Source organism: Camelus dromedarius, chromosome X (genome assembly GCF_036321535.1).
Source record: "Camelus dromedarius isolate mCamDro1 chromosome X, mCamDro1.pat, whole genome shotgun sequence".
In the NCBI taxonomy this organism is placed as follows: Eukaryota; Metazoa; Chordata; class Mammalia; order Artiodactyla; family Camelidae; genus Camelus; species Camelus dromedarius.
The window spans coordinates 17,648,963-17,675,064 of record NC_087472.1 but is presented as its reverse complement, the minus strand read 5'-3'; the positions used below and the strand labels follow the sequence as shown (position 1 = coordinate 17,675,064).

Sequence of the window (26,102 nt, the reverse complement as noted above, 5' to 3'; positions counted from 1 at the left end):
TGCCATCCTTAGAGTGTGGCCTTTACCCTCTGATCCAAGTTGCTTACTATAGCTCCAGCTAATATTTGCTCATCCGAAGTAGTAATAGGGAAGAAAAAGCAAAGAAAAGCCAGTCCCCACCCCTTTTAGGAGATCTTCAAAAAATCCCAAGTACCACTTCCACTTATATCTCATTGGCCAGGGCTTTGTGATATGGCCACACCTATCTACAAGGGATGCCAGGAATATAGCATTTTAGTTGGGCACATTATGGGAGGAAGTGGGTGGTTTGTGGCATAGATAACTAGCAATCTCTGCCACATTTGTATAAAAGATCTCATTAGCTTCACAATGTCCTACTTGCATTGTCAAGGACTAATGAGAAAAGAACATAGGAAGACTTAATACATAAATGATGGCTTAGTCCCAGTGAAGGCCAAATTATGTCCCTGAGGGCTGTAGGAATGACAGTTTAGCAGTAGATCTAACAGGAAAAAAAGTGATGCGAGAGCTGAGTCATCGCCTGGCTCACAGTCATACAGCACGACCAACTCAAAAGAACCTGTATCCCAGTCGGCACTGCAGTCACGATCTGAACAGCAATTTAATTTTAGAAAAACAACATCATCCACCTTGTTAAAATCATTGTTGCTCATTTGATTTTTATTGGTTTTGTAGTTTTGTTTTACACTTCATTTGGAACTTTGTAATTTCAGCTTTATAATTGGGTATCAGCCAGAACCATCAGGAGTTTGCAGCCTGTTTTCTTTTTGTACATAGTTTAACACTGTAATGAAAATGAGTCAATAGTCAGGAATATATCTCTATATATCTCTATCTCTATCTCTCCTTTTGAAAGGGTTATTCAACTGGGAAATTCTTCCTAAAACCACTGGGGACCATTGTAGTAAACAGGAGGACTGTATGAGTTAGAACCCAAAACCAAGGCTTCTGGCTTCAATTTCAGGGTTCTTTTCACACCAGCACCCCCAGGGCTGATGACCAGGAGGCAGCACTGTGCTACAATAACAGGTGTTGAGCCTAAACATAGTTTATGATCAGAGGAGTCTAACACTGGAGATGCTCATAGGTCACAGGCATACCTCCGACCTGAAGCTTGAGCCTCTCTATAAGCCAAGTGCCTGGGTTAAGGGGTGAGGATGAGGTTGGTGGTTTAGGGTGACATAAAGAAGCATTTGGGGGAAAATGGTTGATTAAACATTATGTCCTTGACACCAAAAGTCAGGGAAATTTTCTGAGCATGTTTCTGTGAACGTTTGATGGGTAGAAAAGGTCCTGGAGCCAAGTGTATGGAAATGTATCCCCTCTGTTGTCCCTAGTAACACATTCTAGATCATCTGCCATGGATCCCTTTGGCCTGTGATGTCGTCTACCTTCCAGGCTTCTTTCACTGTTTTGCAACCTGGAGGGCAACCTGTTTATCATGGGGCAAAGGGCTGCAACAGATGGTAGGTAGGGCCTCTTTTGAAGTTGGGTAGTTGAAGGGGAAGGGGTTGATTCTAGAGGACTTGTTTCAGGCCATTTATCAATGGAAGGAAGAAATGCTCCTTCTCTCCTTCTCTGGCAGCAGTAAATCTTCCTCAACCCCAGCCACTGGCACCTCCTTCGAGTACTTTCTTGAAATTTAACCACAGGGTTAAATCCTGATAAAAATGCTTCTATCAGGATGAAAGAATAAGATTCATTGAGAAGGGAGAGAGGAAGAGAGAGAAGGAGATGGAGAGAGAGAGGCTGATAGATCATGGAGAGAGATAGAACAAAAAGAAAGACAGACACACACATCCATACACATACAGATAGACACAAGAGGCAGAGAGATAGATATTTATTGAGATATTTATTTATAGAGGGAGAGAGAGTTGGATAAACATAGAAAAAGATAGAACCAAAGAGAAAGAAGAGAGGGAAATGGAGAAGGAGAAAAGAAGAGAGAGAAGAAAGGGAGAAAGGAAAGGACACATTTCAACATGTGGAAAAGACAAGTACAAGTCAAAGAGGGACTTATGGGCCTCTGTGTTGCCCCCAAGTGGTAGAAAAGAGGATGACAGGAGGCAATACTGTCAGCTGGTCTCTGTGCTTGTGCCTTCTGCATGGAGAGAATTACATCAGCCTGATCCTGCCTTCAGGAAGTTTCCAGTCCAAACAGACCTTCTGATGGGTCACTGCATTCACAGACACCAGGATAGTGGGTGAGAAAAATTCATGGCAAGCCATAGCATACAAGGTGTCTTGAAGAGCTCAGGGTAAGGCCAACGTTACCTTTGGGACAAGGAGTTTGGAAATAGCAGCAGTTGCATACACAATATTTGTCATGGAGAACCCATGCAGTATCTAATCCAAGCGGGTTTTCTGGAGCAAACGGCATTTTCTAGAGCTGTGGGCAGTGAAGCCAGTGGAGTGGGAGGTCAACAGCTATACACAATCAACATATGAAAATCATTACTGAAGACTAATCCCAAGGTTCCTCCAGCCTCCTGCCCGCCCCCACTCTCCTGTGCTCAGTGGCCTCTCTTCTCTCACAGAGAACATGGAAGCTATCGGGTAGTACACTCCTCCTATTACACCTACATCTCTTTTTATTATTTTCGTTTTCCCTTCTGGCTCTGCCCACTGCCCCCTATCCATTCTTCATCCTCCATTGCATGCTAAATGATTCCAGAACCTAGAAGGGGTAGTCTCTGGGAAAGTTGTACTAACACACACAATACTGTTTCAACCTCATGGCAATCATCTGCAGTGGGTGTCATAGTACCTATTTTAAAGATAAAGAAACTGGGATCCAAAGAGCTTAGGCAATTTAGCTAAGATCACGGCAAGGCTGAAGTTCAAACTTGGAAATCCCTAGCTAGTCAGCCCATTTTCATTCCACTGTACCAGAAAGGATCCCAGGAACATCAAAAAAAAAAAAATACTGGTTGAATAAAATTCTGCTTATTTGAGACCCACCAGGGTTAGGGGGTGAGTGGACTGTACAGTGCAATAGTCTTTGTAGGAACAAGCTTGAAAATGCCAGACTGGTGTGCCCAGTGCCTGAGCCACTCGGAGTTGGAGAGAGAAAGCAATGAAAACTAATGGTGTGAAGACAGGTTAATTAAGAAAACCCTGCACATGTAGAGGGAAATATTCCATGTTATCACTCTATCTCATAATTTTACAAGTGATGAGATTGGCAAGTGGGTACCTGGACCTTCTCCTAGCACAGGTGCCCTTCCCATCCTCCCACAGCACCCAGGCCATCTGCAGGTACATTTGAGAGGTTGGTAAAGTTCTTTCCTGATGCCTGCCTACCTCTTTTCTGAGCATCTGTCTCCCTGGTGACCACCCCAGCTCTGTTCCTGACCATCATCTGTCAGTCACACGATCTCTACTTAGTTTGGTTCCAGTTGAGGGGGTGGCCTCTTCCAGGTGTATCTGCCTTCAATAGAAGCATTTGGAGGACTTCACTGAGGTTATGAGTCTGTACTTATAGAATCTGATGCCCTATTGAGGACAGGCAGGCTTTAGGGTAAAGAGGTCAGCTTACTGAGTGTTGGGTATGGGACTAGATGATTTTTATTTATATGATCTCATTTCATTCTCACTGTAGGCCTGTGAGGTATATTATTATTATTATCATTATTATTATTTGGTAAATGATGAAACTGAGAGAAAAGCTAAGTAACTTGCCCAAGGTCACAACAAGTAAGGGGCCGAGCTGGAATTTGAACCCAGGCAGTCTGGTTCCAGAGACCATGCTCATTGCAATTACCCTACACTGCCTCCTTGCAAACAAGCAAAACAATAACAACAAAACTGAGTGGGAAAGCATGCTATTTCTATCCCACCACCAAAGAAGTCTGAAAATCCTGGTTATATGCCCTATGAGACCCCCAAGCTAGGGCCACTTCCACATCTGAACTGCAAATTACTGTGGAACAAATATGTCACCTGTAGAGAGCTGTCCCTGGAATACCAAAGTGGGATTCAAAGCCAAGACTTTCTGATCTCTAATCTCATTATTGAAAACCCCTATGTTAGCTCCACTTTTCACCCTGGGAACCCTGTTATGACCCAGCTGGGTATTGTGTGATAAACCTGGGCTGTGGTCAGAGTTTTTGCACATTAGAGAATATTTTCTTTTGTGAACACCCTGCCCTGTTTTTAATATAATAAACATTCTTCTGGTCTTTTCCATTCCTTCTCAGAATATTTCTGTATACTCATAGTTAAGAATAATGGCCAATAGGAATCTAGCTCTTACTCTGCACTGTTTTCACTGCTTTATATGGATGAGCTCTTTTACTCCTCCACGATTCTATGAGGTAGGTACTATTATTAACTCTATTGTACAAATGAAGCAACAGAGGCTTCAGGAGGTTGAATGACTACCTCCAAATTACACAGCTATGAAGTAACAAAAGCTGGGATTTAACCCTTGGTCTGTGTGACTCAAGATTTGGGGTTGTGATCTGTTCCTCAGGGCAGGGGTTCTGAAGCAGATAAGTGAGGTTTTTAATTGAGAGATTTGTCCAGCAATTTGCCGAGATGAGGGAATTGATGCTGAACAATCTTCAGTGACTCACTTAGGTCACAGCCTTTGGGGGGTGGGGAGAGTGGAGCTGTGCCTTGAAGACTTCACAGTTCTTGGCCAGTCTTTGGTTCCTGTGAGGTCTTTAAGGGCAGGCCTGGGTCTGATTCACTTATCCCCCCAGTGTCTCTCACATAGTAGGTAGTCAGTTAATAAAATTTTACTGCTCGAATTAATGTTTTAAATCATTTTCCTCTGGACTGGCTCCTGTCTCCTCTCAGTGACAGGTTTCACCATGTACCAGGTCAGGACCAATCTCCTTCCAACAAATACGGAATATAGATGTGGCTCTGAGCCGTCTGTGCTGTTCTCCTTGATTTCAGGTCATCTGTGGCTTCATCATCCAGATTTTACGATCAGCATTTCACACGTTCATTTCCTGCATTTCTACTTCTTACAGAAGAAATAAACATATGGAGGGATGGTCACAAGGCTATAGCTACCAAAAAAAAAAAAAAAGCCACGTTAATTTTAAGAAGCACCTAACAGTTATTGAGTGCTTTCTATATCCTAGGCACTGTTCCAAGACATTTATAAGTACTAATTCATGTAATCCTCACAACAGTCCAACGAGATAGCTGCCATTATTGTCCTTATTATGCAGATGAAGAAACTGAGACTCAGAGAGGGCTGGCTATACAGCTAATAAATGGTAGAACTAGCATTTCAACCATGTTTGCCTTCAAAGTCTCTGTTCTTAACCTTGATGCTAAACTCCTTACACTCATTACAAGACGTTGATGGATTAGCTATGTGGTCTGAGTGAGAGGAAGGGGAAGTAACTCCTAGGATAGGACCTGTATAACTATGTAGTTGATGGTGTTTGTTATTCATAAAAGTGACAGCACTGGAAGAGGACTAGCTGTGGATGTGTGGAGGAGTTATGAGTTTGACTTGGACATATCAAGTTTGGAGTGTCTTTGAGATATCCAATTGGAGATGCCAAGAAGACAAATGGATATGTGGTTTGGAGCTCAGAGGAGAGATTCGAGACTCTTTACCATATAGGTTAAAATAGCTAACATTTATTAGGTACTCACTATGTGCCAGTGCTGTCTTAAGAGATTTATGTGGATGAGCAACTTTAATTTAATTCTCATGACAACCCTATGAAGTTGGTGCCTTATTACTGTCATTTTAAAGATGAGGAAACTGAGGTACAGAGAAGTTAAATGAGTTACCCAAGATCATACAGCTGGTAAATTACAGAGATAGGATTCAAGCAGAGGCATTTGAATCCTGGGCCAGGATTGTGCTCCAAATACAATAGATGGATGGTATCACTGGTGGCAGGGGTGGCGGGGAGGAGTTGGGAGAGAGAAAGAAAGAATGAATAGAGTGGGCAGAGAAAAAGATTGTCTAGGAATTTCAACATTTAATGGCTAGATAAACAACAAAGAGGCAGAAAGGTTATGGATTTGTTTATTGTCCATCTCTCCTAGTAAGCTTCAAGAGGGCAGACTTTTTGTCTGTTTGATCACTGTTTTACCCCCTGTAGTTGCCATGACTTTATTTTAATTAACAAATACATACATAGTATATTCTAAGATCTTTAAAAATAGTAGCTCATTTAATTCTCACCAAAAACTGAATGTGATGGATACTTTTAATTATCTTTATTTTTATAGATGAGGAAATTAAAGAACAGAGAGGTTAAGTAAGTTGCTCAGAGTTATACAGCTAACCAGTGGCAGGGCTGGGACTCAAGCTTAGGCGGTCCAGCTTCAGAGTCTGTGCACTTAACTACTGTGTGATGCTCAAGAAATATTTGTTGAATGAATAATGGGGGAGTCAACTGGGCCAGATGCTACAGGAAGGTCCAATAATTTGGAGATTAAAATATCTTCTGGCTTTGTGACATGTAGGTCATTGGTGGCCTTAAAAATTCTGTCCATTTTAGCTTCAACCTAGAAGAGAGGTGGTCAGAGAATTCCAAGAGAGGAACCTACTGGCTCGGATTCAGCCTGTCCACATTTGCTGAACACATACCACATTCCAGACACCAGTCTATGGGCTTAGCATAGAGCAAGACAGCCAAGGTCCTTGTCTCCAAGGAGCTCACAGTCTGGTGGGAGAGACAGACAATGAACAAAAATGTAGAGATCATATCAGCAAGTGATACGTGCTATGAAGACAAGTGAACTCAGGTAAGAAAATATAGAGGGAAGGAATAGGAAAGGGCACTATTTTGTATATCTCAGATTGGGTCACTCAGTTCCTCAAGTTGACTCTGAGGGCATCTACAGACTAAAATGTGCCTTGAGGCCTTTGGGGGGGGGGGTCTGCTTTGCCTCTGGAGAGAGTATATGAGAGTGCTAAGAACTTGGCTCCTGAAGCCAGGCAGACATGAATTAGAATATTGATACTGCCACTTGCTAGCTGTGTGGCCTTTGGCGAGTTACATACCTTCTCTGTTCTTCAGGTTTCTAATATTTCGAAAGGGGATAACAATAGTGCCTGCCTCATAGGGTTGTTGTGAGAATTAAATGAGCCTAGGTTAGTGCCAGGCACTCAGAAGACATGTAATAAATGCCATTTGAGACTAAAAAGAGTGATAGAATTAGCAGATGCTAATGCCAATTTAAGGGGAAATATTCTAAAGTAGAAAAAGCCTGGGCTCTGAAGCCAGACAGATCTGGGTCTAGATTCAGTTTCTGCCATTTCCTAGCTGGGTGGCTTGGTCAAGTTACTTATCCTTTGAAGTTCAGCTTCCTCACTTGTAAAATGGAAAGAATAATTTGTACTATGAATGATTTTTACAAAGATTGCATTCTTAAAAATCCATCACATAGTAGGAGTTCCATAAATTAGAACTATTACTAGAACTATTACCATTAGTAACACTTGATATTATTAAATAAGTATTGATTGATTGACTTGTAATAATATAGGAATATTATCACAACAGGTGAGACCTAGAGGTTTCCTGACCAGGTTTTCCTTCATTTCTGTTTTTTCAGTTTCCCTGAGAAACTGAGCCTGTTCTCTTAGTTTCCTCTGTTTCCCTTGAAGTAGCATCTTTGGTTTTAAAGCACATTAGATCACCCAGACCCTTGTCTTTAGTTTGGCTCACGTTAAGGCCTTTCTCTCAGCACTTTCATGACAACTATGTCCTTTTCATCGGTCAGCCTTCCAGGGACTGCACCCTAGGTGCAACCATGTGCCGGGAATCCATAAAGAAAAAAAAAAATCTTCAAAAATACCTTATTTACTTGCTACAACCTCTACCCACAAGGGGGCGCTACCTCACATATAATCCTTGTGTTCTTGCTGCAGCTATTAATCAAAAACTGAGACAGTGGCAGAACACTAATCACCAATAAGCAGACCCCTAGATTTGTCTGAAGACCAAATCCCCAACGTTGGCCACAGCCTCAGCCTTGTACCCTGGCCTCAGGATGGGCCGTATTCTGAGGACAATACAGCTTAATGGTTAAGATCATGGGTTTTGGAGTCCACCTGCTTAGGTTCTGATGCTGGCTCTAACACTTCCTAGCTGTGTGCCCTCTAAGCCTCAGCTTTTTTACTGAAAAAGTGGGATACTATTGGTAACTATCTCAGGAAGATTCTGAGGAACAAATGGTCAATGTTTGCAAAGAGTTTAACACAGTGCCTGGTACCTGGTACCTGGTACATACTCAGTAATGTTAGCTATTTCTGAGCCCTTAACCTGGACACCAACTGAATTCCCAATCAAGTCATACACTGAGCTCCAAATCCTAGCTGCTGATGTCTCCCTCAGCTGGCCATTGCACACTGCATCCAGTCCTGGGAAAGATGGTGGGGGATGGATCTGTGAACCTGCATTCCCACTAAGGATGACTCAACTCCAGGTTCTCTGACGCCTCTCCCCCATGCCCAACTCAGCCAGCCCCCTGTCATGTTTACCCTTATACATTCAGGTGAAGGCTTCAGGTCAGTGTGCTAATTTTGGATCTTAGCTCCCCTGATAGCCTTGGACTTGGAAACTGGCTTACATTACCTATTTCTATCCTGGAGAGCAATGTGCCCCCCCTCAACAAACAGGTACATGAACGCCCCACACTGATACACACACACACACAAACACACACACACACACACAGGCATCTTCCATCCAAACTCCAGGAGCAAATTCCTGTCCGGGAGGAGGGAGTGAAAGGTAACTGAGCCCTGTGAGACAGCTGGACAGCTGGCTCAGCCCCTGCCAGGCACTTCTCCTAGTAAGGGCATCCTTTGGGTGACAATATCCAATTGAAGACACAGCCCTTAGGGAGCTTTATGACTGTTTCTCTTAGCCCCGCTAGCAATGTCCCCAGAACCCTTTTGGGGGATTGTATTTAGAGACCTCCTGGCACTCATTGACCCGGTCATCCAGCAGCTGGTGCCTGCCTGCCTCCCCTCTCCCTATCTCCTCCCACCCCAATAGCTGTAGCTGTACCCACAGTGATAAGTGATTCAAACATCCCCAATCTGTGGACTCCCCTGGTGCTGTGTGTGGCCCAGGGGTGCCCTTCAACAGTGTTTTTGTAAGCCTGCACCCTGTAACAACATCCGTGTCATTTCAGTTGTTTCCCCCAGGGGATTGGATAAATTCTAGCTTCTCTGGCTGGAGGAATGTGTGGGCAAGTCCTCTGGGGTTTCATCAGCTTGTGGGGATGGGCTTCCCTTGTGATTTGAAAACATCTCTGTATTCATTTCACAAATATTTAATGGGCCCCTATTATGTGCCAAACACTGTTCTCAGTCTAGGAGATAGAAAGTTTACAAAAAAAAAAAAAAGGAAAGAATAAAGAAAAAAAAAAGGAAAAGAAAGAAAAGAATAAAATCAAACAAGAGTTCTTTAAGGACTTCAGGATTCAATGGGGCTAGAAGGCCAGTATTGTGCTTTATTGTGCTTACTGTATGCCAGGTACTGTTCTGAGGGTTTTACTAGCTATTAACTTATTTAATCTTGAAAACTTCAAATTAGGAATATGAAGGGTATCATTATTACCATTTTACAGATGAGGAAGCTGAGGCTCAGAGAGGTTTCATGATTGTAGTGTATTGAATAATGTCCCTCAAAATTCATATCCACCTGGAACTTCAGAATGTGACATTATTTGCAGAAGTAATTAAAGATCTTAAGATGAAATCATCCTGGATTTAGGATGGGTCCTAAATTCAATGACTGATGTCCTTATAGCAAACGAGAGGACACACAGAAACACAGAGATGAAGGCCATGTGAAGGTGGAGGTATATATTAGAGTTATGTGTCCATAAGCCAAGGAGCACCAAGGATTGTAGGCAACCACTAGAGCTGACAGATAGGCATAGGACACTTTCTCCCTCACATCCTCCCAAAGGAACCAACCCTGCCAACACCAGGATTTCAGACTTCTTGCCTCCTGATCACGGAGAGAATACATTTCTGCTGTTTTAAGCCATCCAGCTTGTGGTAATTTGTTACATCGGCCCCAGGAAACTAATGCAGTGACTTACAGAACTAAGATTTGAACCCAAACAACAGGCTCCTGAATCTGTTCTCTTAACCCCAGGGCAGGGCTTTGCTCTTGGAGTTTGGATGGAAGATGTGTGTGTGTGTGTGTGTGTGTGTGTGTGTGTGTGTGTGTGTGTGTGTGTGTGTGTGTTCTGCTATCAACGGCCAACAGCCTGTCTAATACCTCTCATACTCATTTGGGGAAGGTGGTTGGGGGGCTTCCATGGTGACCCCAGGTGAATAATAGCCTGGCCCCCTATAAGTCCCAATTTTCTCATTTAAACAATTAGGAATTTGTGCTAGATGATCTTTAAGACCTCTTCCAGTTATGACATTTTATGAGGCTATGATTCATTGTTTGTGGGGGGATGGTGGTGCAGTGACAGTACTGAGAGCAGGTTGTGGATGAGGGGATAAAGGATATGCATTATATGTAATTGACTGATTTTCAGAAGGCCTGTGGATAAAAACCCTGTTATGGAAAATTTTTCATTATCTTTCCCTGTTGTTCTCTTTATGTCTGTTTCCCTCAGACTCCCCCACCACCTCTCTCTCTAGCACATGCATATGCATCTCCACACCCACACACATGCCCAGAGACTCCTCTCCAACCCTGGAGAGTAAGTTCATATTTATGAACTTCAAACTGGTGCAGAAGGAAGGGGCCAAGGTATGAGTGTCCAGCAGCTCCTGGCAAGGAGAAAGGCATTGTGGGGTGCAGGGGGGAGGGCTCCAGAGACTTGGGGCTGGAAACAGTGTTGTTAAGTATGTTCATTAATGAGCCCAAGAAGGAAATGACTAATAAATTGACGGAAAGAGGCTGATGGCACCAAACCACTTGGTTAATTAAAACCACAGAGGTCTTGGAGTGACTCTGAAAAGCCCTTGAGGATGGAAGTGGTCGATAGGCGGCAAATAAAGAATAAAGCCAAGAAAGACCATTCAGGGGTCAATCATTGAAGCGATGTCTCTCGCAAGGAGAGGTGTCTAAGGCTGGGAAAGTGGCAAATGGGTAAAAGATCACAATTCCAAAAGTCTTCCCTGATCTACTCCCCTAGGTACTAAAAGCTCCCCAACACTTGCATGCTTCTTTGTAAATGGTGTCATGCCTGTGTTTCAGTGACTATCGTTGTCTCCCCAGCAGCCACTGGGAAAGGGTCTCGGCCTGGGTCCAGAGCAGATGGGAGGCGCTGTGGCATTCCATGAAAGCCTCTAGATATTGGTCAGGTGGAGGGTCCTTTCTGTGGTGCAGAGTCAAGTGGCATAGAGCCTCCCAGGCTAGAATGTACCTTCCCCAGAGTAGCCCCTAGAAGCTGTTTTAAATGGAGGGATAGGAAGTGACTTTGGAAATTGGCACAGCACCAATTTAGATTCTGGGTGACCGTTTGCAGAACAGTGATCGGTACCTCACAGTTTGTGTGCCGGGACCTGTCCTTAAGGCTTTGTCTCTCTCTTAGGGGAGTGGTAAAGTACAAATGCTAGTTGTCTATAGTCAGACTAGACTTGGCATGTCACTCAACCTTTCTGGGCCTTAGTTTCTTCATCCATTAAATGGGAGTAACTATAGTGTCTACCTCATAGTGTTGGTTCTCATGTACAGCATGGTGACTATAGTTAACAATGTTATATTATATACTTGAAAGTTGTCAAGAGAGTAGATCTTAAATGTTATCACCACAAAAATATGGTAATTATGTGAGGGGATGGAGGAGTTAACTAACCTTATTGCAGTAATCATTTAGCAATATAGATGAGTATCAAATAATCATGCTATACACCTTAAACTTACATATATTATGTGTCAATAGTATCTCAAGAAAAAAGCCATAGATAATATACCATGCTTGACAAATAGAAAATAAATAGCAGCTTTGTCATTTTCACAATGATATCCTTTGTTTACCTGAAAATCGGCATAACTCTTTACTCCCCCACCATATGTTACCATCTAAATTGATAGCATCACCGTTAACCCAGTTCCTTAAACTATAAACTTCAGAGACATCCTTGCCCCTGCTTTCCTTCAACCCTCACATTCAACCGATTACCGAGGTCTACTTCCTCTTCTCTCTCCTGGCTGCATAACGTTGTCTCTACCCTATTACAGACCTTCGCTGTTTCTTACCTAGACTACTGCAGCAGTCTCCTAACTGGTTCCCATGCCTCTGTCTCTCCTTCCTGCAGCCCCTTCTCCACAGTAGCCAGATAAGATTTCCAAACATGAATCCGATCATTTCACTGTGCCCCCGCTTAAAACTTCATACTCCCTATTTCTTTAAAGATCAAATGCAAACATCTTATTTTGTCCTAAAGGAAATTCAGAATCCTTTTCCTGTCTAGCTTTCTCTCTACTCCTCACACATTCTTCACTCGTGCCTCATTGAATCCCTTAGCCAATCACGCCATGCTATTTCACTTCTCCCTGCCTCAGCATGCACTGTTTCTTTCCCCTATTCTTACTTGTTGAATTCCTACTCATCCTTCAAAGCCAGGCTCAAGTGGGCCCTCCTTTGGGAAGTCCCTCTTGTCCCTTTCAAGCAGGGATTTTGGTGCTTCCTTATACTTCCACAGCAGTTATTCAGGCCCCATGTCTAACACTTCTCTTGCTGTCTAAAGGCTATCTGTTTATTCCACTTGCCTGAGTGTTCCCCAGCCACCTGCAGTAGTCAGGTTAAGCTGCCATCATCCGAGGAATAGAATCAAGGCATCCGGCTGTGGCCAGCCTGTGTCCTGGACTCTGATCTTCCTGTTTCTCCAAAACAAACCCTGTCATAGTCCCCTGGGGAGTTTGAGACACGTAGAAAATTCAGGTGACAGGAACTGATGTTGAACAAGCTGGTGCTACTGGATAAAATCTGCTCATAACAAGCCCTGATCAGCTTCATGTCTTCAAGACAAATGACCCAGCACTGATGGCTCTGCAATTACCAGCTCTCCTAATTGAATGTTGAGACCCTTGCTTTTGGGAAACCAGTGGCTTAGGCCCTCCTTGTCCAACCCCTACCTAGGTCTGTGTTCTTTCTGGTATCTTTTCAAATTCTACACACAGGTGTTTGAGTACCTGCCGTGTGCCAGGTATCTTGCAAGGTATTTTTAGAAACATGACCTCATTGAATTGTCATAACAACCCTATCTGGTAGATACTATTATCTCTATTTGAAATATGATATGGAACCTGATGGCTTCAGAGGTGGAATGACTTGCTCCAGATTACCCAGCTAATAAAAATAACAGCTTTCATTTAGTTAGTTCTTACTTTTGTGCCTGGCACTGTGTAAAGTACTCTATAGACATTGTTTTATCCATTCAGCAACTCTGGAAAGTAGATAATATGATCTTCATCTTAGAGGTGAGAGAGATGATATAATTTACCAGTATCTCATGATTAATCAATTATAGAGCTGAGACTGTGAATCCATGTCTCTCTGTCTTTAGGTGCAGTAATTGTGTTTCCCACGGCAAGGAGAGCCATTGTTCACAGTGCTGCTCAGTATGAGGCACAAACTAACTAGGTGGTGAGTGCCAGTCTGCTCCAATCCAAATTTTAAGGCCCAGTACGGTGTGAATATGGTCCTTGGGAGAGTCAGACCATTTTGTAGCATGTGGCCCTGCCCCTTCAGGTCCCTGAGGTAAGCTTCTTCAGCTCTTAGGGTTTTAAAGGGAAGTGCCTTCTCTAGGAATGAAGCAAATTTTCAATAAGGAAACATATTACAATCCTTTGCTAAGAAAAAGACAACCTTTTCAGAGATAGGAGCTAAAACTGCGGTCACTTTTCCAGATGGTCTCCTTTTGATAGAAACATGGATGATGTACCTGGAACATTCACTAAGCATCCTTCCTGGGAGCCCCTAACTTGCTGTATGTTCCTGAACCTCAGTTTCCCATGAACCCAATGAGAAGATAGGCCAGAAACCCTCTGAGGTCCTTATAGTTCGAATCATTTACAGTTCTAGGTCCCCAAGTAATCAACGTTGATCAGCTCCTAACTGTTGAGTGCTGTGAATTTACTCAACCAGTTCCCAGGTCAGTGTCCACAGGGACATGCACCTAGCAATCATCTTTGGACACAGCTCCCCAGTTAGGTACTTCATCTTCCTGACAGTCTTTTAAAGTAAGTGGACTGATAAAATGGACAGGAAAATGATGACTCTGGCAGGCTCAGAGAGATCTCTTAATCCCACTGCCACCACCACCCAGTGTCACAGCCAAATGAAATGGCTCTTGGAACAGAACTGGCTCATCCCATTAAGGAGATGAGTGTTCTATGAATTGGGAAGAAACTTTCAAAGGCAGAGAGGTTAGCAATCAGGTCCCATGACTAAATACTACTCTGTGAGCAGAACAAATGGGGGTATTCTGCAGGCTTGATGGTGGAGGTTGGAGAGCAAGGAGGCAGCTGAGTTCAGATGGAGAGCGCCAGCCTGGCAAATGCGAATAGTACTAGTTGGAGCTACTGTCTTCCACTCCTCACCCCTGCTGCTTCTAATTCCCTCAGGTGCTCCATGTACTGTTTCCACATCCCAGCCCACTCCCATTCCTTTTTGAATTTTTCCTCTCTGCTTGTATAATAGCACCTATCGTCTTGGATGCTGTGGAATATTTCAAGCACCACAGAAGACTCTCTCATGCCCCTTCCCAGTTAACACTCCCCTAAGAGGTAACCACTAGTCCAGAATCATCTGGATGACTGGCTATAGCACAGATGACTGGACCCTACATTCAGAGATTCTGATTCAGTACATCTGGGTGGGGGCCAATAAATTTGCATTTATAACAAGTTTTCAGGCGCTGCTAATGCTTTGAGAACCACTGTACTAGTCTGACTTCTATCAGTATCAGTCAGTTTTGCTTATTTTTCAATGTTCTCTTCTGTGTCTGTCTTCTTTCACTCATCCTTATGTCCGTTAAGTTCACCCATGTTGTTGAGTGTACCGGTAGTTCTTTTTTCTTTTCTGTCTTTGTTGTATTTGTAGCATTTCATTGTGTGACTATAGAACATTTTACTTATTCATTCTACTGGTGATGGACATCTTAGTTATTTACAGTTAGGGACTATTATGAATAATGTTTCTGCTATGAACGTTCTTGTACATGTTTTTGATGGACATATGCATTCATTCCTCTGTATGCCTATGTATAAAATAGCTAGATCATATGGTACATTTTTTTCACTTTCATGGCTACTGCCAAATAATTTTCCAAAGTGGTTGTATGAATTTGTACTCCCACTAAAACAGTATGAGAGTTCAAATTGCTCCTTTTCCTTGCCAACAATTGGTATTGATGTTCTTTTTTAAATTTTAGCCATTTTGGGGTGTGTGTGTGTGTGTTTGTGTGTGTGTAGTGGTGTCTCATTGTGGTTTTAATTTGCATTTTGGATGGCCACTTTAATGAGATTGCATAGTGTAAAACTGTTAGGTGAGATGGGAATGCCCAGCACAGGGCCCTCAAACCAGTGACAGATAGTATGGTAAACACCGTAAAAAACAGCTCAAATGATATGGTGGAGAACTGGGTGGAGAAGGATAGGGAAAAGTTCAAGGGAAAATCCAAGCTTCTTTGCTGTTTTTGGTTTTACCTTCCTGCCTTGTACAGATAAGACAGTTCTGTCTTTGGAATGGAACAGGGACCTCAAAGTTGGCCTTTGAGCTTGGGAATACTGAGACAGTTAGTGACAATCCCTGAGATGGAAATGAATTTGACACACAGGAGGTACAGAAAGAAACAATATGGTTGAAGTGTAAGAAAAAAAGAAGCAGATATAGATGGTGTTAGAGAGATCAACAGCAACCATCTTTTAAAGCATCTTGTAGGCTACAGGAAAGAGTGTGAAGTTTATTCTAAACTCAGTGGCAATCCAATAAAGGGTTTTTCTCCAGAAGAGTGACAGGATATGATTTATGTTTTGAAAATATCACTCTGGATAATGTTCTCATCCTTGGCTACATGTTAGACTCATATGGGAAATTTAAAAAATGCTGATTCCTGAATCTTACCTCCCAAGATTCTGATTCAGTTGGTCCTGGAGTACAGCTGGGGCATTGGGAGTGAATGCAGAGAGAAGCAGACATTTCTGAGACATATCTTGGGTGTGGAGTATACTAGGTTTGGAGATTGACTCTGAACTATAGGGAGAGGAATGAGTGAAAGATGTGGCCAAGTGTCTTGCATGGGAATTAGAGTCGTTGGTGGTGCCATTGGAGCACTGGAGGAGGAGGAGTAGGTTGAGTGTGGGACTGTGAGTTCAGTTTTGGACATACTGAGTTTAAGATAAATGAGCTATTCAAAGAGGTGGCTAGAATTCCATAATGGACTGGATACAGTGAGGGGAGAGGAAGGGGAAAAGTCACGGATGATTTCCTCCTTTAATGTCTTATTTTAGTCTTTCCATGACTCTTGTCGTTATTTCCGCTTCTCTGATTTGGATCTCATCACAGTGCTCTGAATACTAAAAGACTAATCAGATAAACTTCTTCCTGAAAGTGTGTTAGCTTACTCTATTCCATCTTCCTATCTGATAAAATTTAGCTTTACCCAGCTAAAATACACATGCAAAGAATGGCCCTCCTGGTGGGTATTTGAAGCCTCTGTAGCTGACTAATGGTGAAAGGTCAAGAGAAACTGTGCTAAAATTTTGCCCCATCAATTTCAGTGAGGCAAAGATGGCTTGATTAAGATAAAATGGGACAAGTTCTAACTCCCTTTGGGAAAATGCAGTTTCTGAGCTAGGAGTTTTGTATCAATTGTCTCATTGATTATTCTAAGCCACTCTGGTTGTTATTATTGCTATGTTACAGGTAAAGAAACTAAGGCCCAGAAAGTTAAGCAACTAATCCAGAGTCATACAACTAGTCATATGCAGAACTTGGAAGCATATGTCTGCCATGAGTGCTTGGAGAGTTGATTGATTTGTTTGTTTGTTTATAGCTATCCTCCAAACCCTGTCATGCTACACGCTCAGCTTCCCCAAGCTAGTCACCATTTTTCATAGTAATCCTGACCACCAGCTTTTTGGACTCATTTCCCTACGATCTCATCATGTCTTATGCCGCTCAGAGCACAGGGGACCCTGCATAAAGACCTTCTGAGGAGCATCAAGGGAATAGAGAGAGAGACCCTTAGATAAAAACTGGATAGGGTGGTGGACTAGAGTGGAATCACTATTTGCGAGTTTCGTCTCTCGAGTCCTGTCTTATAGTAATATGCCACCACCTCTGCCTCTGAAATGGAAATCCCAAGAGCAAGAAGAGCCATTCAAGAGCAAAGAATCTCATTCCAAAGGTAGGGAAACAGGGCAGAGAGAGGCAAGGTAGTTTGTCTGAAGTCACAGAGCCAATAAGAGGAAGAATGAGGATAAGCCTCAAGTGTCCTGGGCTCTGTTATATACATCCTGGAGTTCCGAGGGTCTTTCAAGCAGCCCTTCAGTCCCAAATATATCCTCACACCCTGGTGAGATATAGAGGAGGCAAGAAAGATGATATATTCTTGGAGGGGGTTTTCCAAGAGCATGTATCTCTGAGAGGAGGCTTTCTGAAGGAAGGAGTAAGGGGAAAAATGAGCAGACAGAATCCCTGAGACTGTAGCAGAGAACTCTCCAGAACCACTTCAGTCATGTCCCACCCTGCCAGCCAGCCCCTCAGCCCTCAGCTTGGGGCTGGAAAAAGGACATAGGACAGGGCTTCTTAATGAGAACATGTGGGAACCCGGGAAAGGTTAATGATCTGCAGCCTCAACCATCCGTCAGCTGCCAGCCAGAGACAGTAAACACCGTTAGTCATCTAATTAGTCAGGAAAGTCTGGGCAGGGGCTGAAGACAGGGCCTTGGGGATTACAGTCCCCCAAGTGCCCACCCACTTAGGGCTGTTGAAAGAGGCTACGAGAAGGTACAAGCCCCCATTCGCAGAGGGAGTTGGAAGAGGCTCCCTCTCAGTCGGTCCTTCTGCAGCTCTGTCCGCAGGCTGTGACCAAGATGTGGAAGGACTTGGACACTTACTGAGGGCCTCCTCTGTGCCAGATCCTATGTTGGCCAGTCCTCTGTGTGTCATCTTATTTTGTCCCCACAACAACACTGCAAGGTTCTTACATTTATTGAGCACCTGTTGTACATCACTCACTTTACATATATTATTGGCTTTCACATTTCTAACAGTGCTAGGAAGTAGTGGTTGGTATTTCACCCATCCTACAGGAGAAAAAATGGAGATTCACAGAGCATAATTTGTTTCTTTGCTGATTTATTCAGCACATGTGTACTGCCTGGCCATTCTGTGCCAGGCATTGTCCTAGGTGCTAAGTATACGATGGTGAAAAGACAGACACAGACTTTGCCTTCATGGAGCCCAGTGTCTAATTGGAGAGACAGATATTCACCATGAGCTCACATAACTAGTACATAGCAAGACTAATATTGGAATCTGAGCAGGGTAGAGCTGCAGACAGGATGCTGACGGGACTGAGGTGATAGATATTGTGGGAATCAAACCAGAATACCCTCGCTTGTGACTGGGCTACTCTGGCTTCAGAAGGCCAGGCCCTGCCACTAATGATTTACTGCTGCTGGGGTTGGGGGAGAGCTGAAGACTTCTTGAAGCGTATGTGCCCATTGCACTCTGGGAGGCTCTTCTCTTTTCCAGCTGCCATGAATTATTTCAGCTCCAAAGAGGAGGTATTTGGGTTAAGAATAGCTTTGTGATTGCTGAACGGTCAATGGGGTGGGCCAAGGCAGGTGATTGGGTATTCTCCGAGCACCTGGTATGTTCCCAACTCTATACCAAGTTCTGTGAGGGGATGCCCAGGAGCAAAGACCCAGTTTTTTTTTTTTCCCCAGAAGGCCTTTAATCTAGGTTGTGAATGTGATTTATTTTTATGGAAAGATTAAGGATGATAGCCAGATAAAAGCTGAATAGGGCAGTTTTGGCTGGTCAGCTTAGAAGCCTGAGATTCTTTGGGTTTTTTTTTTGTAAGACAGAGATGAAGGGAAGGAGAGAGAGAGTGCACAAGTAAGACAAAAAAAATATCAGAGAGAGAGAGACATGGAGAGATACAGAGATGGCAAACTGAGTATGATACAGAGAGAGAGGAAAGAGGAGAGAGCAAGAGATAGAGGACAAAAACAGGGACAAAGTGTGACAGAGACCAAAGCAATGGAGTATGACAGACAAAATATGAGACAGTAGAGGGGGTGAAAAGGAGAAAAGGAGACTCTGGGGCCTGCAGTTGGAAGAAGAATCTCATATGAGAAGGTTATCTCTCACTCACTTTGAGGCCCTACAGACCACCATGGACTCAGGCTTCAGAAAGTTACTTCATCCTAAAAAGAGCTTTTTATACAAGTGATGGGCCCACATTTCTGGCTGGCTGAGGAGTGGGGAAGTGCATGTGTGTGTGTGGGAGAAATTGACAGAAGTCACCACATAGGCATGTGTATACCTGTTTCCCACACTCTCACACTTACAAGTCCAGTTTCTTGCAAAGTTGAATGCAACTCAACTTGGAAAGTGAATCCCCTTTGTCCATTAAATGTCATTATTCCTCTCTTTAGGAAAGCTTTCCACTGGGAAGTGAGTTCCTGTCATTTGAGCCATAAGAAAATGTTGTCCCTAAAGTACGAATATCAGAAGACCTAGGCTCACATTTAGGCAAAATCAGGATTTAGCCATTTATTGGCTGTGTGACCTCGAATTGTTTTGTCAACTTCTCTGGGTCTCAGTTTTCTCCCCAATGACGAAGTGGTTGTATTTAGTCCTTGGCCATTTTCCCATTTGAGCACGTGCAAGAAACAGGTGTAGCCTGGGCCCCCAAGGAAATCTATCCTGGTGACCTTTAATTTGAAAGGGTGAGGGGAGGGGAGGGGATCAACAGATCAGATCAGAAGGCAGTGTGGAATGAGGCAGGGGTATAAATAAAGTAATGCCTAAATAAGTTGTCTGAAATGGAATGGGCCCCTGGAAGCTTGGCCCTTGGTCAGGCTCTCTTGTCTCAGTTGGCCGGCTCAAGGGAGGGGCCTTCCTCCTCTCACACCCCTCTTGGCTCCTGTCTGCCTCCCGCCTGCCTTCCACTTCCACTTCACTGCTCAGTATGGCTAATATAGCCTGCCTTGCAGTAGGAAAACACCTCCACACACCATTTTTATTTCCAGTGGGAGATTTCAGTTCTGTGCAATGGAATACGACAGTGTTGATGACCTCATGAAATGTCAGAAAGGCTCAATGGGGATTCTCTTGATTGAGAAACCAGTATGCATGATGGTGGGAGGAGAGACAGAGTAAAAAGCCTGATATGGGGTTTTTCAGTCCATGTTAAGGGTGCCTTGGGGAAAATGGCCATATCTTACTTGACTGGTAATGGGTAAGGTCAATCCCCTCCTCTCCACCCTCCCTCACAACCCTCTGGCCCAAACCAGTACTTCTTTCTTTGTGACTAGATTATTACAACAGCATCTTCCCAGGCCTCTTTTCCTCCAGCTCCTTGTCTCCTTTCTATCCACCACCCTTTACCTTAATCTTTCTATATCCCAACATTGATTACATGTCTCCTCTAACTGACTGTGTGCTATGTAATTCCCTTTGACAGGCACCATGTTTTTCATAGAGGAGGTGCTCAACAAGTGTTTGATAGATGAATTGATGAATGAATAAATACCATGGGCCAGTCACTGTGCTAGTCATTGTAGTGTGGTCTTCCCATACTCCTGCAGTCCATAGTGTTCATCCCTCTCTAAGAGTTTATTCCACAGTTTGTAATTACTTGTTTAGTACACTGGAAATAATGTGAGGATAGAGACCACAGTTATCAGGTTCACTTTCTCTGACATACCTTGCACCTAGCACCTTGCACTGTTTTGAATAACTTAATGAAAGAGTGAATGAATTTTCCACCCGGAATGTATTTCCCTCCATCTCTGACTGTACATTCAGCAGTTATTCACTGGGCACCTACTTATGGGCAAGGCAGTGTTCTGGACATTGGAAATTTAGCAGTGACCAAACAGACAAAAATTTCTTGCTTTGATGGAGCTTATATTTTAGTGGGGAAGACAGTTGATAAATCAATGGACATATATTTGTATAAGCAAATGACAAGTAGCAATAAGTGCTTTGAAGAAAAATGAAGCAGGACAACGGGGTAGAGAATGGTGGAGGGGATTCCTATTTTAGCTGGAGACTTGAGGGAAGACCTCTCTGAGGAGGTGACATTTGAATAGAGACCTAAATAAGGTGAAGGATGAGGAATCCCAAACAAAGGGAACTAAGACATGCAAAGTCTTGATGCAGGAATGTGCTTAGCAAGTTTCAGAAATATAAAGAGGCCAGTGTGGCTAAAGCATACTAAACCAGGAGATGGGGAAGAGACAAGGTCAGAGAGTGAGGAAGGGGCCAAATCATGTAGGGCTATGGAGATCATAATAAAGAGCTGAGGTATTTTTCTAAATAAAATCATAAGAACAAAAGATTACTAAGTAGGCAAATGACAACAATTGATTGATGTTTTTAATAGCTCTGTGAACACTGGTGAAGAAAATCCTAGAGGCACAAGTGGGAAGAGAGAAGCCAGTTAGAAAGCTAGTGCAATAGGCCAGGTGACAAATGATTACAGCTTGGTTCAGAGTGTTAGTAGTGGAAGTAAGGAGAGAGTGGTTGGACAAGATATGTTTTGAATGCAGAGCCAACAGACCTGTGGATAGTTTGGATGTAGATAATGAGAGAAAGAAAAATCAGGGATAAGTCTGAGGATTTTATCCTGTTCAAGTCCCATTCTTCATGGCTCAGTTCACAGTCACCTCCTCTTGGAAGCCTTCCCTCACACACACTACCTTACCTCCATTGAAATCAACGTCTCTTCAATTCCCATAGCACTTTGCAGCTACCAAGCTACACACGCTACCAAGCGCATTCTACCTTCTGGCAGAGGAGAGCTACATGTACACATCTACCTCCCCTCATCTGTTTAGTCTTCACTGGATCCAGCGCAATGGCTTGTGCCAAATATTTTGACCAATAAGTACTGCTGAGACTCAATAGGTTAACTAAATTGAAGCTGTTTATAATTACTTCCAGTGTATAGTTGCAAAGTTCTCCAATCATTAGAAGGTAAACCAAAGAATTATTTCAACATCACCAGCTTTTAATTACTAAAGTCCATTTGATATATGCCTCTGCTTGAATTATTGACATCATGAGGATTAAAATGTTCTCCTTAATTAAAAGGAAGCTCATGTGCTGAGTGAGGGGCATGGAGGGTGCTAGAGGGTGGGATAGTGAGTGAATCCTGTTCTCACAGCTCATCTTCAGCTACTGAAGCTGTGAGGAGAAGTGAAAACTATCTAGAGGAGGACCAAGCTGATACTTATAAAAATGGCATAAGTGAGAGGAGGCAGGGATTTTGGAAGCATGAGAGTTGAAACATATGGACCTGGGTTCAAATTTCAGCTCTGCCATTTACTAATCATGATACTCTAAGGAATTCATTTTTAAGTTATTGTTTGTTTTTAATTGAAGGACAACTTATATACAAAAATGTGCATCAGGTTCAGGGTACCACTTGATAAATTGTTACATATGCATGCATCCATCTCCCAGATCAAAATGTAAAGTATATCCAGCATCTCAGGAGACTCTCTCATGCCACTTCACAGTCAGTACCCCTTGAAAGGTAGCTACTATTATAATATTTATCACCACATAGCAGTTTTGCCTGTTTTAATCTTCATGTAAGTGGAATTATACAGACTGTACTCTTGTGTCTGGCTTCTTTCTAAGTCATTTAAACTCTTTAAGCCTCGGTTTCTTCATCTATATAACAGGAATACTAACAGCACCTATATCATAGGATTGTGAAGATTTAATGAGATAAAACATATAAAATGCTCAGGATACTGCCTGGGACATACTATGTACTGAATAAATATTAGTCCTTTCCTTTCTTCCTTCCTTTCTGTCTAAGTTCTTAGAGCTGTATTAGGTACCCTTGGTGTACAAGAGAAGTATAAAAGGCAGTTCACACCCTTAAGGAGCATATAATCTAGTTATGGAGAAGAGGATCCAAAGTACTTGGTAAGCAGGAAGTGACAATATTAATAAAATATACTACTAATATAATGAATATAATAATATCAATTACTAATCCCACTGCTGATTGGAGAGGAGGCAGGCAATATTTTGAAATGGTTAAAAGCATAGGTTTTGGAGTTTTGGGGCTTCAGTTCCAGCTCCAGTTTCCCTACTTACCAATTGTGTGAATTGTGTGCCCTTGGGGATGTCACATATGTCTCTAAGCCTCAGTTTCTTCATCTGTAGAATGAGAATAATACTGCTGTCTACTTCATGGGATTGCTGAGAACAATGAATACAACATATATCAAGTGCCTGTCACAGGGCCTGGAACATAGTATGCACTTAAACAGTGATATTTGCTGAAGTTTTTTTCCTGCTTTGAAATACTAGGATTCATAAAGATCAAAAAGTACCAGCCAACCAGGGCTGATTAAGTGGCTGGTAAACCTCACCTACTCCAGTTGAATAGATAGAGAGCCCCTAAGATGACTGTTGAAGCCCAAGAGGCCACTTCTTTCTTTACCCTCTACCTTTCTCTAGTACACACTCAAGGTACTACCAGTGACCATTGGTCTAAGGACTGTGCCTCTGAGCCCCCACAAGCATGCTTTTTTATTGTTCATAAACCTTAACCCCTATTGATCCAGATCTCCAAATGGGACTATCCCTTGAAAGGCTGACTCCGTACAGCCTTAAGCCAGGAGCCATGGCAAGCTGGCCCTAGTCCAGCAATGGAAGACTCATTTGTCACTGAGGAGTGCAATTTTCATGGCCTTTGAAGTCAACATTTGCAAATCAAAATTCTTTAAACACTGTTTAGCATCACAGTGTTTTGAGAAAACATTTTCAAAACGTTTTTATGCATTCTGCTTCCCACTGTTCAAAACAAATTTAAGAAAAACTTAAAAATCAACATGTCTTGAAAATATTTTTCATACCAAAACAAATGTCTCAAAAGCTTTTTGCAGATAAGATGATTAGTGAGATGATTCAGCCCCAAAGAATATTTTCTCTAGCGTTGTTCTGACGATTGTATTTTTCAGGCTTGATTTAGTCAGATTATTGTCTCAAAACCATATTTATTTTCTATCTTCAGACTCAGCCAAGAGACCAAGGGAATTTAAAATCTTAAAGCCTCAACATAAAACATTTGTTGAATAAATGAATTATTTCTTCTTTTTGTCTTGGCTGCCAGAGGACTCAGAGTTACATTAGGTAGAGGTAACTATTTCACCCTTTTTTCTGCCTTTCTCTAATTTTTTAAAAAACAGCATTATTGAGGTATAATTGATATACAAAAACAGCATATATTTAATGTATATAATTCAATAAGTTTGGACAACTGAATATACCTGTGAAGTCACAATCAAGGTAGTAAACATATCCATCACATCCAGAAGTTTCCTGTGTCCCTTGGTTTTTGTTTTATTTTCTGGAAAGAACACTTAATATGAGATATACCCTTTTAATAAATATTTCAGTGCCTATCTGTGAAATTACTAGAAGAAAATATAAAGAAAAACTTTTTTTAAATGGAGGAACTGGGGATTGAACCCAGGACCTCGTGCATGCCAAGCATGCAGTCTACCACTGAGCTATACCCACCCCCTCTCCTGGAAAAACTTCTTGACACTGTTCTTCACAATGATTTCTTGGCTATGACACCAAAAGCACAAGCAACAAAAACAAAAATAGGTAAGTGGGGACTACATCAAACTAAAATGATTGTGCTGTTTTTTTTTCTGCACAGCAAACGAAATGATCAAAAGAATGAAAGGTAACTAATGGAATGGGAGAAACTACTTGCAAAACCTGATAAGAGGTTAGTATCCAAAATATATAAGGAACTCCTACAACTCAATAGCAACCCCCCCCCCCAAATAACCCAATTTAGGAAACAGACAAAGCACTGGGGTAAACATTCCTACATGGTTTTTCTGTCACTCTTTTGATCTTTATTTATTTGCCCTATTTCTCTGAATTTTTATGTTAATCTGCCTCAAATCCATTTTGGAAGTAGATGACATATAAAACATAAATCTTTCAAAATCTACAAACAAGAAAAAATATGCTTAATAGAAAATGAGCAAAATATGTAAATTGGCATTTCACAGAATAGGAAATCTGAAATTAAGGGAAAATGCCCAATTGCAGTAGTACTCAGATAAATGTAAAATTGGAAAACCATAAGATATCATTTAATGCATATTTAAATTGAAAAATTAGAAAGTTAGATAATATTATGAGCAGGTGACATTATGGGGGATCATATATTCTCATGTACTGCTGGTAGGAATGTGAAATGGCATGGACACTCTGGAGAGTAATCTGGAGAGTAATCTGGAAGTGCTTAATGAAATTAAATGCACATAAACCCTATGACCGAGTTTATAGTTCTGGAACAGATCCATTAAGGGACATGTGCAGGTATGTTTATGGAATCATTTTTTTGTGACAGAACTGAAGGCAACCTAGATATCTATAACTAGTGGACTGGTAAATAAAGTGTGACATATGCACATGATGAGAATATCATGTGAAATCAGAACTAATAGTCTTGATACATGTCTTGGTCAGCTGAGGCTCCCATAACAAAATACTATAGATTGGGTGGCTTAAACAACAGACATTTATTTTCTTACAGTTCTGGAGGCTGGAAGTCCAATTAGGGTGACAACATGGTCGATTTCTGGGGGCTAAGGGCCTGACTTCTAGGTGGTGTCTTCTCCCTGCATCCTCACATGGCAGAGAGGGAGAAAGGAAGCTCTCCAGTGTCTTTTCTTGTAAGAGCACTAGTCCCATTAAAAAGTTCCTACCCTCATGACCTTATCTAACTCTAATACTTCCCAAAGGCCCTGATCTCCAACTGCCATCACATTGGAGTTTAAGCCTTCAATGTATGAATGAGGGTGAGGGTACAGAAACATATAGTTTGTAACAATACACCTAAAGTAATATAAATAGATCTTAAACAAAAATGACGTTGAGTAAAAAAATAATAAAGAGAGTTTCATAGTGCA

The 26,102-nt window shown here is 42.2% G+C and overlaps 1 protein-coding gene across 2 annotated transcripts in view; it reads left to right on the top strand.

Annotated features, from left to right (window-relative positions):
- The window catches only part of ARHGAP36 (Rho GTPase activating protein 36), a 182,707-nt gene that overhangs the window by 73,026 nt on the left and 83,579 nt on the right, over window positions 1–26,102 (top strand). The window contains exon 3 of one of the 2 annotated variants that reach the window (XM_064482701.1): window positions 24,833–24,904. The exons of the other annotated variant lie outside the window; for it this stretch is intronic. The gene's annotated coding sequence lies outside the window, so the exon portion shown is untranslated. The remainder of the gene's footprint in view (window positions 1–24,832; window positions 24,905–26,102) is intronic. 2 annotated transcript variants of the gene reach the window in all.